This window comes from Haemaphysalis longicornis, unplaced genomic scaffold (genome assembly GCF_048455015.1).
Source record: "Haemaphysalis longicornis isolate Haplotype H1 unplaced genomic scaffold, Haemaphysalis longicornis Haplotype H1 scaffold_28, whole genome shotgun sequence".
In the NCBI taxonomy this organism is placed as follows: domain Eukaryota; kingdom Metazoa; phylum Arthropoda; class Arachnida; order Ixodida; family Ixodidae; genus Haemaphysalis; species Haemaphysalis longicornis.
The window spans coordinates 1,202,014-1,216,008 of NW_027526329.1; positions in this window are offsets into that span (position 1 = coordinate 1,202,014).

Here is a 13,995-nt window from a genome sequence, read left to right on the forward strand (position 1 = left end):
ATCCTCCAGATCCGATGCTTCCTAAGCGGCGTTTGTCTTGGCTTGGTTGTTGAAGAGAAGCAATCAATAAACCGTTGTAATAGCTCCAGAAGGCACTGTTGCTTGTTCGCTTGTAAACACGGCCGGGCATGTGTCGAAGACGGAGGTTTCACCGCTACCTGGCCCAGTTTCGGCCCTTAGGGCTGGACATTCTAAGTTCTGTTTATTGTTGTCAAAACTTGCTTTGGAGATTTTCTGGAGTTCTTTGCTGAAGTTTGTTAGAAGTACTTCGGTGCAGTTATCATTTAGGTGCACTACTCCTCGCACGATTGAGACGCCACGGGTAAAAAGAAGGTAATTTGTTGCTTCAACTATCCCTTTGACACAACACCAACCCTCGGAGACCAAGCGCTGCTTGGTCCGCGGTTCGCCATACGCTGGTCCTGCGTATCGGTGACTGGAAGATATGCTCAGTTCGGGACCATGTCTTATAAGGGGGCTTTCGTTGCGTTGGGAAAGAGTGCCGTGAAGACGAAGCACGACCCAGGGCATTCGCATAGCACACTTGACAACGTCTTGGCTGAGTTCTGGAGGGACAATCGCTTGTTGGATCTCTTCGCGGGTGACCTCAAAATAGTAGCAATGGCTGGCGTCGAGGAACTTGTGGTAAGCTTTCTCAGTTCTTCGACAATCCTCCAGACGATGTCATGCAGCGAAATATCTTTGGCAATTGAGAGAATAACGGCCTGCCCCGAAGTTGTCTTGTCCAGTCGATTTTACTGGTAATAGCAATCGCGCAGCGCTCGTGTGGCGGCGGTAGCCTATTTTATAATTTGCGGCACAGTCTGTGGCGGATTTTTTAGGAGTCCAACAAAGATGTGCTCGTTCACGCCGTGCATAATGTACCGGAGCTTTTTCGGCTTGGGCATGTCGGGATGGGCTCGAAGAAAAAACGAGCCATGTCATCAGCGAACGTTGGTGCACCTTCGTTTGGCTTATACACGCGCGATTCAAGAAGTCGCAGTGCGTTGTCCCGACCATCTGCGTTCGGGAATGCGTCGCGAAAGTCGTGGCGGGCGCAAGTCGGTCAACGTTCGAAGGCTCGCTTTACTTTTGCTCAAACCATGTACGGAAACCGTCCTCTAGCGAGTATTACACATTTCATAGTTCGTGGATGGTATTGCAGAGATTGTAAGAAGCGACTCGTTTGTACTGGTCTAGTCAGTCGTCGACGTCTTCGCACACTTCGCTATGGAAGCTGGTTGGTTGCCGAGGCTGCTGGAAAATCACCTGTGAGTAGTTGGACTCTGTGTTTTGCGTCTCGCGAGCATGACGCACCTGAGCGCTCTCGGGTATGAGGTCGAATTCAGAAGTTGGGCCCAGAAGGCGACGGCTGCTGGACAAGCCTGTCGATGGGAAGATGCCTCCCAGAGATAGATGAACGACTGCCGCTAGTACGGCTGGATATACCCTGCACCTCCACTAGTGTTCCGTTGCAAGAAGTGCAACAGGCGAAGTCGGTAGCAAACGCCAACGGAGATATTTTTAGGCGAACATGTGCCTCTAGCAAGAAAGCCACCAAAAAGACGTGGTCTCACACGAAGCGCCGATCAGCCAAATAAGCGTTCTTAAGCACGAGCTGTTCTAAGAACTCTCGCCTACGCGACACGTGGGGGAATATATCGGGGTCGGTATATTCGTGACTCTGCGTCATAGCGGACGCACTCGTGGCAACATCAATGAACTGATAATGGTGCACCAAGTATTAAAACATTTAAGGAGAGGACATTACCCGGCAAACCATAATGCTTAAGCTTAAGACCAAGAGCTCGGGGATTTACCAGATCGAACGCTTTGTTAAATTCAACAACAATACAATGGACCATATTTATATTTTCGGAATTTTCCAGTATGTGTTTTTTTTCGACAAGTGCTAATCTGGTCTACATATTTTTCCAAACTTCATCAAAGATAACGGAATACTCAAATACCTCTAAAACACTATGCTCATAAAGATTCCATGGCCTCTGGAAAACCTCAGACCATAAAACGCGATGATTAAAATATTTTTCCTCTAGAACTTTTTTATGTAGCCGATCACAAAATATTGCAATGTTTTCTGTCTAAAATGGCGACTTCAGAGTAAACGCCTTGAAAGTTCAAAGCATTAAATAAGAGCAACGTCCTCAGCTTCGAACGATAATGTGCGAAGCAGAGGATGCTTCCCGTACAGCTTAATTGCTCAAATACCGAAAATGGCTGAAATACCTCAAATCCTGTACGAAAAATATTCACACATAAGTCATACGCTACCTAACAGCAGTTACAACGCGCAGAAGTGAAGCAGAGAACAAACGCGAGAGTTTCTATACCTACGTCAGGCCAAGCGCTTTTGTGACGGGGCACGTGGTCGTGATGCATCCTGGCCCATGCACACTACAACCAGAGTGATTGACTGATTGCAGGGTTTTAACGCGCCGACGCAACGCAGGCGATGAGGCGCGCCGTAGTGGAGGGCTCCGGATTAATTTTGACCACCTGGGGATCTTTAACGTGCGCCGAAATCTCTACACACGGTCGTTTTTGCTTTTCGCCTCCCACAGAAAAGCGGCCGCCGCGGCCGAAAATCGAACCCGCGACCGCGTGCTCAGCAGCGCAATGCCTTAGCCACTGAGCCACCGCGGCCGGTCTACAACCAGAGTGGGCGCGCCGGCTGGCCTCGTGTCAGCACCATGTCAAATCCCCTGGTCTTTTTCGTGAAGGTTAGTTCTAATGTTTCTACTGTGAGAACAAGTGATCGTTGTTTCATCTAGCTGGCGGGCCCACAGCGTCTTTGTACAGCATGCATGACAGTGCGGAATTGCTTGTTGTCTTTGCTGATGCTTTGTGGTGACATCGAGTCCAATCCAGGGCCCACCACCGAGCAATTGCTAGCGCAGTTGCTCGAAGGTCAAAACAACATCCAGCAAACGCTGAATGATATTGAAATAAAGATCAAGAATACTGAAGCATCAACACTGGCTCTGAAAGATGTCGGTAAAAAGGTGTCTGATCTTGAAAAAACTGTGCAAAGTTTGAGGGATAGTGTAGTTCACCTAGAGGATCGGAGTAGAATGAATAATCTTCTAGTGTGTGGTATTCCTGAAAAAGACAAAGAAATGGTTGATGATCTTAGGGAAAGCATAATTCCGGACGAGTGAGTGAAAAAACTTTATTAGACGAGAGGCCATGGGGCCCTGGGGGGTAAGGGGGTAAGGATGAGGGGAAAAGGGGAAGGTAACAACTCTCACAATGAACACAGTTGCAGTCTTGGCGTCCTAATCACAAAAAGAACACATAAAAGTCAGTCAGTGGCACTAAAATGCACAGCTCACACTTAAATGTACAGTTCACACTGTAGACAACGCGGTTCACACTGAAAACAGTGCACGCTGCAGTCAGTTCACATTGTAGGTAAAACGGGGAAGTCTACCAGGCCGTTACACTAATTTGTAGAGTCCGTTTTCAAGGGCGTACTCGGTGATTGCTTCTAGTGTGGTGGCATCGTCGCGGACCCGACTAACATGTTCCTGTTCAGTCACAGGGGCGGGACCTAGAGTTAAAAGCTGGTGGCGATTACGGTCGAATGATGGACAAAGCCAAATTAAGTGATAAGATTTGGTGTGCCTTCAAGACTACAGTGGGGGCATCGGCGCAATTCGGATCCTGCTGGAGCTGTCCATTTATAAGTAATGTGGGCGGTGTACGCTGCATTCGCATACACTTTATTGGCGAATACTTCCCCGGGACGCGAGAAGCGCTTGAGAGGAGCAAGGATGCCAACAGGAGTTTCTGCCTGTAAGCGCTTGCAGCTTTCCTTTTTGAGGTGACGAAGCTGGAGTTGCCAGTCTGCCTGGAGAGGGGGGACGGGCGTGGCGGGCACTGTGGGAGGTGATTGTAGCCTCTCCCTGGCAGCGTCGTGTGCCATACGGTTGCCTTCTGCGCCTGTAGTGTGTCCTGTAGTCCAAACAATTCGAACTTTGAAGCCTTCAATTTGTAGGTCTCTTATCAATGTGAGAATGTTTGTTGCCGTATTGTTCGGTGAAAACGGACGATTTAACTCTCGGACAGCAACATAGGAATCCGTGATGATGCGAAATTTCTTCGTGGATAGATGGCCGGAATGGTTATAAATTTGCTGCGTCGCTCCCAGAATTCCGGACGTGTTTACAAAAATACTGGGTGTACATATATCCTCCGTTGAGCGACTGCATAGGATTGGATGGAAGCAGCCCAGCAGTGACCGGCCTCGGCCCGTCATTTTAAAGCTCATCGATCATCGTGAAAAGATTAATATACTCGTTAACTGTTCCAAGCTTAAGGGTAGCGACATATCCATCTCAGAGGATTTTCCCTTGACCACGCGGATAAAACGAAAGCTTTGGGACAGCACATCTGAGCTTAGAAAGTCTGACCGCAAGGTGAAACTGGTTCACGACAAGGTCAAAATTGACAACGACCTTTTTCAGTGGGGCGACTGTTCCAGTAAGCTGGTTCCTATCAGTAGTAAGGGTGGGAAGCAAACCCCAACCAAATGACTGGAAATCAGGAAAGCAAAATTCCTACAATGCGTACACTTGAATGCACGCAGCATTCTAAATAAATCATCGGACTTAGAAAGTGTCATAGTAACTTACAAACCCGATATACTCGTAATAACAAAAACCTGGCTACAGTCCGACGTTAACGATGAAGAAGTGACACCTAGAGGTTATGGAATCTATCGCAAGGACAGAGACTCGCGGGGTGGCGGTGTTGAGATTATTTACCGTGAATATTTCCACGTAACCAGATTGGCAGATATTCCGGGAATAGAATGCGTCATTATAAAATTACAGCTAGACGAGCTAAGTTTACTTATAGGTGGTTTTTACCGCCCACCTAGTGCGAAACCCGACTTTTGCGGTAAACTCAATGAATTCTTGTGTGCATGCAAAGCCAATTCTAGGAACTTGATACTTACTGGTGATTTCAATACCCCCTCAATTAACTGGTGCACCGATTTTCCTTAACCACTTAGTACAGATGCCGAGCGTTTTGTTGACGTGCTTCTTTTTCACGACCTTACTCAACTGGTCAAGGAACTTACGCGCGTCCATGGTGATACTAAGTCAATTTTAGATTTGTTTCTCGTGTGCAATGGCGTTCGTATTCGAGATCCTGAGGTGCACGTTCTTGACGGCATATCTGACCATAATATGATATCTTTGGCCATACCACTAGATCAGAGAACGAAATCTACAAAAAAATCGTGTCTGGTTCCCGTGTTCACACAAGCTGGTGACGTTGACATACTCGATGTTCTTGACGAGTCGTTTTCTGAATTTATTTTTCTTTCTGAGACGGGCATGTGCTCAGTAGATGACCTATGGCGTTTTTTCAAGAACCTTGTCTTCAAGTGTATGAAAGAATATGTACCAACGCGGCTTAAAGTAACAAAAGCTGAAAAGGCGTGGACAACACGGGAAGTAGTCCGCCTCAGACGCAAGGCGAAAAAGATAAGGAAGCGGTACACGCAATGCCCTTCCGCAGAAAATATGAGTAGACTTGCTGATCTGCGCGCGCAGCTTAGCGACAGTATCCAAAGGGCCAAAGAGTATTACTATGGTGTGTCAATGAAAAATTTTTTGTCATCTTCTCCTGCGAAATTCTGGCGTCATTTCTCTAAAAGAAAAAGCACCTTGTTCAGTGTTGATATTAACAATGAAACAATTACAGACAAGACAACCATTGCCGAGTCTTTCAATACTCTCTTTACTTCCGTTTTTACAAGAGATGACGGCAAGAAACCTCGTTTTGATGTTTTGGACAGCATACCTCCCATTGGCGGAATCGAAATATCTGAGCAAGGCATATTGGCACTATTATTGAAAATTGACGTTAAGAAAACTCCTCGAATAGATGGCGTACCGAATACATTTCTTGTGAGGTATGCGGAATGGTGTTCCAAATACCTCTGCATTATATTTAATAAATCCCTTACTGTATCCGAACTTCCAATAGATTGGAAATTTTCAAAAATAGTCCCCATACCTAAAACTAATAACACATCCTCAATTCCTTGCTACAGGCCTATTTCCTGATTGTGCACTTGTGCAAAAATTTTTGAGCACATCATTTTCAAACACATTTCGATTTTTTTTGGAAAACCATGAGATAATTAGTGCATGTCAGCATGGTTTCCGGAAAGGCCTGTCAACAACCACGCAACTACTGGAAACTGTTCACGACTTCGCTGCAGTATTAGATAAACAGGGGCAGACTGACATTCTATTCCTGGATTTCGAAAAAGCGTTTGATCGCGTATCTCAACAAAAGCTACTCCTGAAACTTCAGTCTATTCTAAAAAACGATTTATTGCTGTCTTCGGTAGAGCCTTATCTTTCACACCGGTGCCAAAGTGAGATATTGAAGGTGTCCGCTCAAGTCCCCAACCAGTACAGTCCGGTATTCCGCAAGGGTCCGTCCTAGGGCCATTATTTTTCCTACTCTTTATCAATGATATAGCAGATGCCCTGCCCGTAAAGGTACGTCTATTCGCAGACGATTGCGTTCTGTATCTAGAAGTTCACAGCCCTGCTGACCAGGCCCTTTTAAACGCATCACTCGAAAGTATATTTCAGTTGTGTGAAACATGGCAAATGAAAATTAACATCCTAAAAACTGTAGCAATGACCATACGCGAAAGCGGGAGCCTTTAAAATTTACCTACTGCATCAAAGATCATGTGCTTACAAGTGTGGATCAATTCAAGTATTTAGGCGTTATTATTTCTTCCGATTTGAAGTGGAACCAACATAGTGCTTACATTCAAAAGAAAGCCATGCGCAGCCTTGGGTACCTGAGGAGAACGTTACGAAAATCCCCGCAGGAAATAAAATTGTTAGCCTATAAAACTTACGTTAGGCCCATACTTGAGTACGCGTCTTTTTTTTTCAGACCCTTATACTAAGTTGAACATTACGAAATTAGAAAACATTCAGAGGAAAGCTATTCCCTTCGTGTATGCTAGCTACAGTTGGCGTATTTCACCTAGTGTACTTTTGGAAAAATCACAGTTAACCAAATTAGAGCAAAGATGATACTATGAAAGACAGAAATACATGTACCTGCTGTACCATGACAAACTAGGGATTAGTAGGGATGGTTATATTGAACCCGTGATTAGGCGTTCCACTCGTTCACTGCACCCAAAGAAATTGAAGGAATTTTCATGCAAAACCGACAACTTTAAAAATTTGTTCTTCCCTCGTAGTGTACGCGAGTGGAATCGGCTTAAAGCTGACGTTGTAGAATGTAGGACGGTCGAATCATTCATGAATGCTTTAAGAAAATAACTTCTTGTGTACATTCCCCTCTTCATCAAGATATACAACGGAAGTTGTAAATCTTGTATTTTTTGCCTCCAGTTGTAACTTGACGACCAATGTGTGCAGTTGTGCTTTGTGGCTCCCTTGTATGTTTTCCTGGTTTCCCCCCACAGACAGTTTTTTGCTCACTTTGTCGCGTTCTGTTGGGATGAAATTGCTACTGAAAAGATGCCTCGTATCTTATCGATACTAATAGGTTGTTACCTCAGTGCAAATCTTTTTGCGCATGCGTGCATCAGGTTCTATTAACGCTTTTCTTTTTTTTGGGTGCCTTCTTTTTGTCTTTTATATTGTGCCTACAATAATGCCACTACACATAAACCTTTCCCAGGCATATTGCCACATTCTTGCTCCATTTACTTCTTCATGTCGCGTCTTTTTCCGTATTTTAAATGCAGAGCATTTCTTAGCCTCGCCTGTTCCTGCGTCGGACGGTGTCAACAGTTCCGCGTCCACAGCAGGTGCGCCTCTCCTTCCCTCCTCTCTCTCAACAGCAGCTGGCGCGCGCATGCGTCGTAGTCAGCCCGTTCGCTCCGTCGCGGTCTCGGCGTAACAGGTGCATACGGTGGGGGGGAGAGCGCGCTGCTTGCGCATGCGCGCTCTCCCCCCTCGTACTGCTCTCCCTCTACTGCCCGCGCTGCAAATATAGCGGCTAGCGGTCGCTCGTGTTTCAGTCACTGCGTTGCTCCTTCCTTCCTTGGTTGACGCTCGTGCCCACGTTTACTCGTGTCTGCTACTCCAGAATCACGGAAGAAGCGATGGAAGCAACACTGCCTTCAATCAGTACTGAGGCCCCAATACTCTGGATTTACTCGTGTTCCCCTGGCGGGAAGGCGCGGGAATTTTTTTTTCTTTTTCTTACCGCCCCCTCCTGCCAAGGACCTTGTACGAGAGGTCGGCAGTACCATGTAAATAAAATAAATATCCAAGGGCAGTGGATGGTGGTGTCACAGGAACTAAAATTTTTGGGTCCCGCTGTTCCATGTCTATTAGTGGTGAACTGTTGATTGGAAACTGCGAATCCCGGATCTTTTCAATGGGGAAGTAATAAATACCCCAGGAAACAATCATTTTTCATACGAAGGCGGAGTAAAGTAACAAAACGCTTACGGTTAACTTGACTGACAGCGCGATAAAATAAACATAAAAAGTTATCTGGTAAATCTGGTTTTGAGAGTAGCAACCCTGCCTATAGAATGCGAGTACAACACGCAGAGAACACTCTTGTTCGAGAAGGTTCAATTCATAGGGGACGTGTTAGCACAAAGCTCCACGACGTTTCGTTTTTTCGTCAGGAAATCTGCTATGCAAGTTCTAAGCTTTTTGCGCTCTTCTTTCATAAAGTTCAAGAGCACCACAGTACCAAGCTTGAACAATCTAGCAGCAATAGCTTTACAGCGAGAGAGAAAGAGAGAGAGAGATAGAGAGAGAGAGAGAGAGAGAGAGAGAGAGAGAGAGAGAGAGAGAGAGAGGGAGCCAGAACGATCCTTAATGGAACTGGCGATGTCAGCCGAGCTAAGCTGCCTGGCTTATCACGCCAGATGAATGCGATGACGATGATCATTATAATGATGAAGAGGAGTACATGTAATTTTAACTAATTAGAGAGTCTGAGGAAGACTTGTGTCTTTTAGGTACGCCAATAAGGCTTTCGTTGCATGAGCGGCACGTTTGGAAGAATTCCAAGAACCTAATACGTATCTCAGTTCTAGTCTTACGGGGAGTGGCCGGCCAAGGGGCACTGCGAGAGACACTCTTTGTGTCATAAAGCGCGCACAGACACAAATGAGGTGTTGCAGATCTTCACGCAAACCTTACTGTGCGCACAGAGGCGAGGTGGACTGGTTGATTTTGTAGCAGTAGTATCGCGTGTAGGCGACGTTCTACCGCATGCGGCGCAGTACTGCTTCAAAATTACAATGCTGGTCGATAGAGTAGAGGGGCGCATAATTACGGGATACGTTTACCCAAAGCGATCGCTGCATGCTCCATGCCACACTGGATGCAAGGCCTGAAGCATCTTTGCGAGAAAATGGCTCCGGTATTTTTAAACCACGTCGGTTATGCACTGTGGATGCTACAACGTCTGTTTTCACATTTCTAGTTATCCCGCAATAGACAGGGAGCGACTGAAGGGCTATTTGATAGTGCGCTTGCAGAGCTTCAAGATGCAAAGCGTGTACGTCAAGCACAAGCTGATCTTTGGGGAAAGGCGCCAGACATCGCAGTGCAGCCCGAGAGTCCGAGAAGATGGTTCACACGCGTCCCGGCTGCTCAATGATGTGAGCCAAGGCCATCCACAGAGCTGCAAGTTCGGCAGCCGTAGATGATGTTTTGTGTCTGAGCATGGCACTGAGGGTGGTGCGTGACGGAGGTATCCACACTGCGGCAGTGGATGATGTGGATGACACCGATACGTCGGTGTACAGATGTGTGTAACCTCCGTATGTGTTATAGATATATTCAAGAGCAAAAACCGTAGAGCGGCGGGTGAAATAAGCTCCTTCCGTGTAATTCCGGGCAGAGTGGTCACTATTTTCATAGGCGGGAACATCCAGGGCGGTTGTAGATGATGTGCTGGTGGCTGGTAATGCTGCGGCAGGAAGACGCACACTTCACTGACCAAACTCGGCGTTAAAGGGTGGTCTCATTGCCTTGCCACAATACGCAGTCACACACAGAGAAGCTCCTGCGTTCTGAGAGCCAAGGGTGACAGACGTCGGCACTCCGCCAGCGTTTCAAAAGTAGATGTAGTTATGAGAACAGCAATGCAAGTCCTCGAGATCTGTACTTGCATTGACACTAGAGCCTTGATAGTTCTTTTAGAAAGAGGGACCAAAACAGATATGCTGTAGCACATGAGGCCAACGCAGAGCTCTTCGTAGAGCCCAAGGAGAAAGTTAACGGAGCAACCGCCGGACTTTCTGGAGAGAATACTGCGTATGCGACCTATTGATGAAAGGTTCTCCTTGAGATGGCGGACATGAGGTGACTACGTGAGTGACCTGTCGAAAGTCACCCCCAGAAACCTATAGTTGGGAACGTATGGGACGAAAGTCCCGCCAAGAGTGAGCCCGTACTGCATGAGGTCTCGTGATGTAAAAGCCAACGCAGCCCATTTGCTTGCCGAAATTTCCAATCCTGTTGCCAAGAATGAGGCAATGGAGTTGATTGCTTGCTGCAGTCTCGACCGTGGCACACGTCTGATACGGCCAGAGCTCCATATTCAGATGTCGTCTGCGTACAAGAAGATTTCAACTAGCTGCGGGAAGCATTTTTCCAGGCCTATACTTAAGAGGTGGAAAAGCGTGGGGCTTATCTCCCTGCCCTGGGAACACTTCGAGTCACTCTCTACAGCGCTGAGTTGCCGCTGTGTGTTGACATGTACATGTACCTATCGAAGAGACACTTTGATACCCATGCATACATGCTGCCTCCTATTCCTGTAGACTTCATAGACGAGCAAATACCATCATGCGGTCCGCATTCATAGGATGATTTAATGTCCAGGAACACAAAAATAATGATGTTCGGCGGATGCTTAGCTTGTTTAATATGGTCGCAAGGGCAGCGGAATTATCGATGCTGCTACAGCTCTTGCGGAAGCGAGACATCTGGCCCGGGTATATATTTCTGACTGTCAGATCCCATTCTGAATGATACAGCACCATCTTCTCCGTCAGTTTACTGACGCAGCTCAGGAGGGCTGTGGGACGGTAAGACTCTATGCCCGTTAGAATTTTCCTTTGCTTTAGAGCTGGCGCAATGCGTGCGTGTTTCCACTTTGGCTCTATCCGGCCGGTCTCCCATGAGCGGTTAAAAATGCTCCTTTCCCCTTTTCGCGTAAATGCGAAAGGGTTGTATAGCTGTCGTTTGCTGGACATGGGCACGCACATTTTTTGGCGGAGGCCAGTGCAGCCAGCAGTTCTGCCATTGAGAATGGCACGTACACGGCAGACGACATCGCTGGGGAATCCTCACTCTTGGGCGATGATGATGCTTTTGCAGGTGTCGGCGCCATGGCAATTTTCCTACAGAAGGCGTTATGAACGTGTAGGTCAGTCGTGTTTGTGCTGAGTGCGATGAAGCTAAAGGTGTGCAGTTGACTTGGTTGGGCCCGCGGGCTTCGAACCAAGTGCCATATTCTGGAAAGCGCTTTCCTCGGGTTCTGATTCGACAAGAAGGACTCCCATTCGCGCTTGTCAAGCTTTGCCATGCCTCTTGACCGCCCTCTGAGCACGCCTGGAAGCTCGGATATCCTCAGGCGCTAGCACCCAACAGGCTCGTCTTTCGGCTCGTCGACGCACTGCTCGAAGACTCTCAAACTCTGCGTCAGCAGTGCTACATTTGTGTGGCAACGTCAGCACTTTGGTGCTAGACTTACGAGCTCTTGACATTGTCTCCGCGAAGGAGCTTTACAGATATAATCGTTTTCCGTGTTGTAAGTGCGGAGGTGGCCGCGCGCGTCGAATAACACTCAGGTAAAGCGAACCTAGCTAAGTTGTCGCTCAAAACATTGTACTCCCTTGACTTTGTATCTAATTAGATACCTGGGGTGTTGTATGCCTGCTTCCTGTAAGAGTTTGCAGAAGACCTACAATATTGATAAATAAAATAAACTTGCGTGACAGGGCGACCACCTAAATGCCATGCTCGCGTGATCGTGTTGCTGTTCCGGTTGTTGGACAACTTAAAACAGCTGACTGAGTGCGTTTATTGTAAAGTTACCGCCAAAAGCTAAAGAATGTACGAACGGTAAGCTTAAAGACTGACGGTGAAGGCTGACATGCCACCTCGCTTTCCCTCTCTTCTGCTTCTTCCTTCTTCTCAGCGTGCTCTTTTAGATGCAAAGCATCTTTTGCTCAGGGCTATGTCCGTTGTCCGTTGTCCATTGTACGTTGTCCGCTGGCGTCCACACCTCTGCTTCTCATTCCCCTCTCCACGCCAGCTATGCGATAATGCGCTTTTTACTCCGTCCTCCTCTCCACGCCAGGTGCGCGATAGCGCACTACTCCCTCCGTCCTCATCTCCACGCCAGCTGTGCGATAGCGCGCTGCTCCATCCATCTTCCTTTCCACGCCAGCGCTATATATAACCGCGTGCACTCAGGGCTGCCTCAGTTGCTTCGTCGGATGAGTCTCGCTCCGGCGTCTGATGAGTACCGACCATCCTGCTATCGGATTGGCTGACACAAGTTCAGCCAGCATCGACCAACCAGTTATTAGAGCCGTTTGTCAGAGGGCAACTCTGAGGTGATGGGAAGTATCGCGGAGTTTCCAAAAACGTTCACCCGATGTGGGTAACCAACGCAAGTGAAAATATAGGGAACTCCGCGATGCTTCGCATCACGGCTCCCCTTAGGGCTCCCCTCGGGAAGATGGTGTAATATTTTTCTTTCCGCCCGCAGCACGAGCGCTTCGTTGTGTTGACTTCTTACTCCAGCTCCTTGGCCTTCAACTCACCTCCTCACAGTGACACTGAACCCCAGAAGAAGAAATAACGTGTGGTTGAATAAGCAGGTGGGTGAAAGGTCTGTCTGAAACTTTGAATAGACACTGGCAACAGTCGAGGTGAAACACTGGTGGCGTTTCAAGAGAGAAATAACCTGAGGTTGAAGAAAACACACTTCTACAAACGAAAGCATTTGACATGGACATGGATAACTCCTGGTGGTGCAAAAAATGAAATCGACTTCATTTTATGCAGCAGCATGCGCATTGCGCAAAACGCAGAGGTGCTCAGTAATATTCGGAGCAGCGATCAGGGGAGGTTTAGATCAAAGCCAAGGCTGTATTCCAGAAGCGAAAGGAGCGAAATTCGGGAAAACTACAAAATCCCGCCGAGCATTAGTTAGAGGCAGATCACAGGAGCTTAAAATAACTCTTTAAAACAAATTATCACTCTTGAACGAACAGAACGACATCAGTGTAGACAGGCTGAATGACAACCTAACATAAGCACTCAGTGAATCAGCAGCAGCTGTACGAGAAGCAACATCTAGGGAACTAATTGGAAAACAGAGAAAACCATAGAGCTAATTCCCAAACGTAAGAACAATAAAGCGTAAAGTAGGGTCGATCGGATTGAATTATCCAAGCTGTTGAAACTGCTTTGCAGTAAGAAAACAAACGACATTCTTTGTTACAGCATGGCAGTAATCTAGAAAAGCTGCACACAAGAAGAAGCTTTAAAGACACGAAGAGAAAGCCAGCCATCGGCCAAGTGATGATGTACGTACTCGCAGATGAGCAGGGACACATTAAACTATACTTGGACTGGAAGGTAATATACAAGAACAAATCTAGGGCAGGCTGGAAGCCAGTAACGTTAAACGGGGCGTAACTACTGAGAATACAAGCTGACTGAATACCAGTAACGTTAGATGAAGGGTAACTACAAAGAATAGAATCTGAACTTGTGTAGTCTCACTGATAACTAAGGAGGAAGTTGGAAAGGCTCTCACAAGCATGAATGTAGGAAAAGCTGCAGGGGACGATGGCCTATACCTAGACACTTTGAAGGAGGGAGGAGATATTCTACTGGAAAATCTTTCTGCACTTTTTTCGAAATGCTTTAAGACTGAAAAGGTGCGCGTAGTCTGACAAAA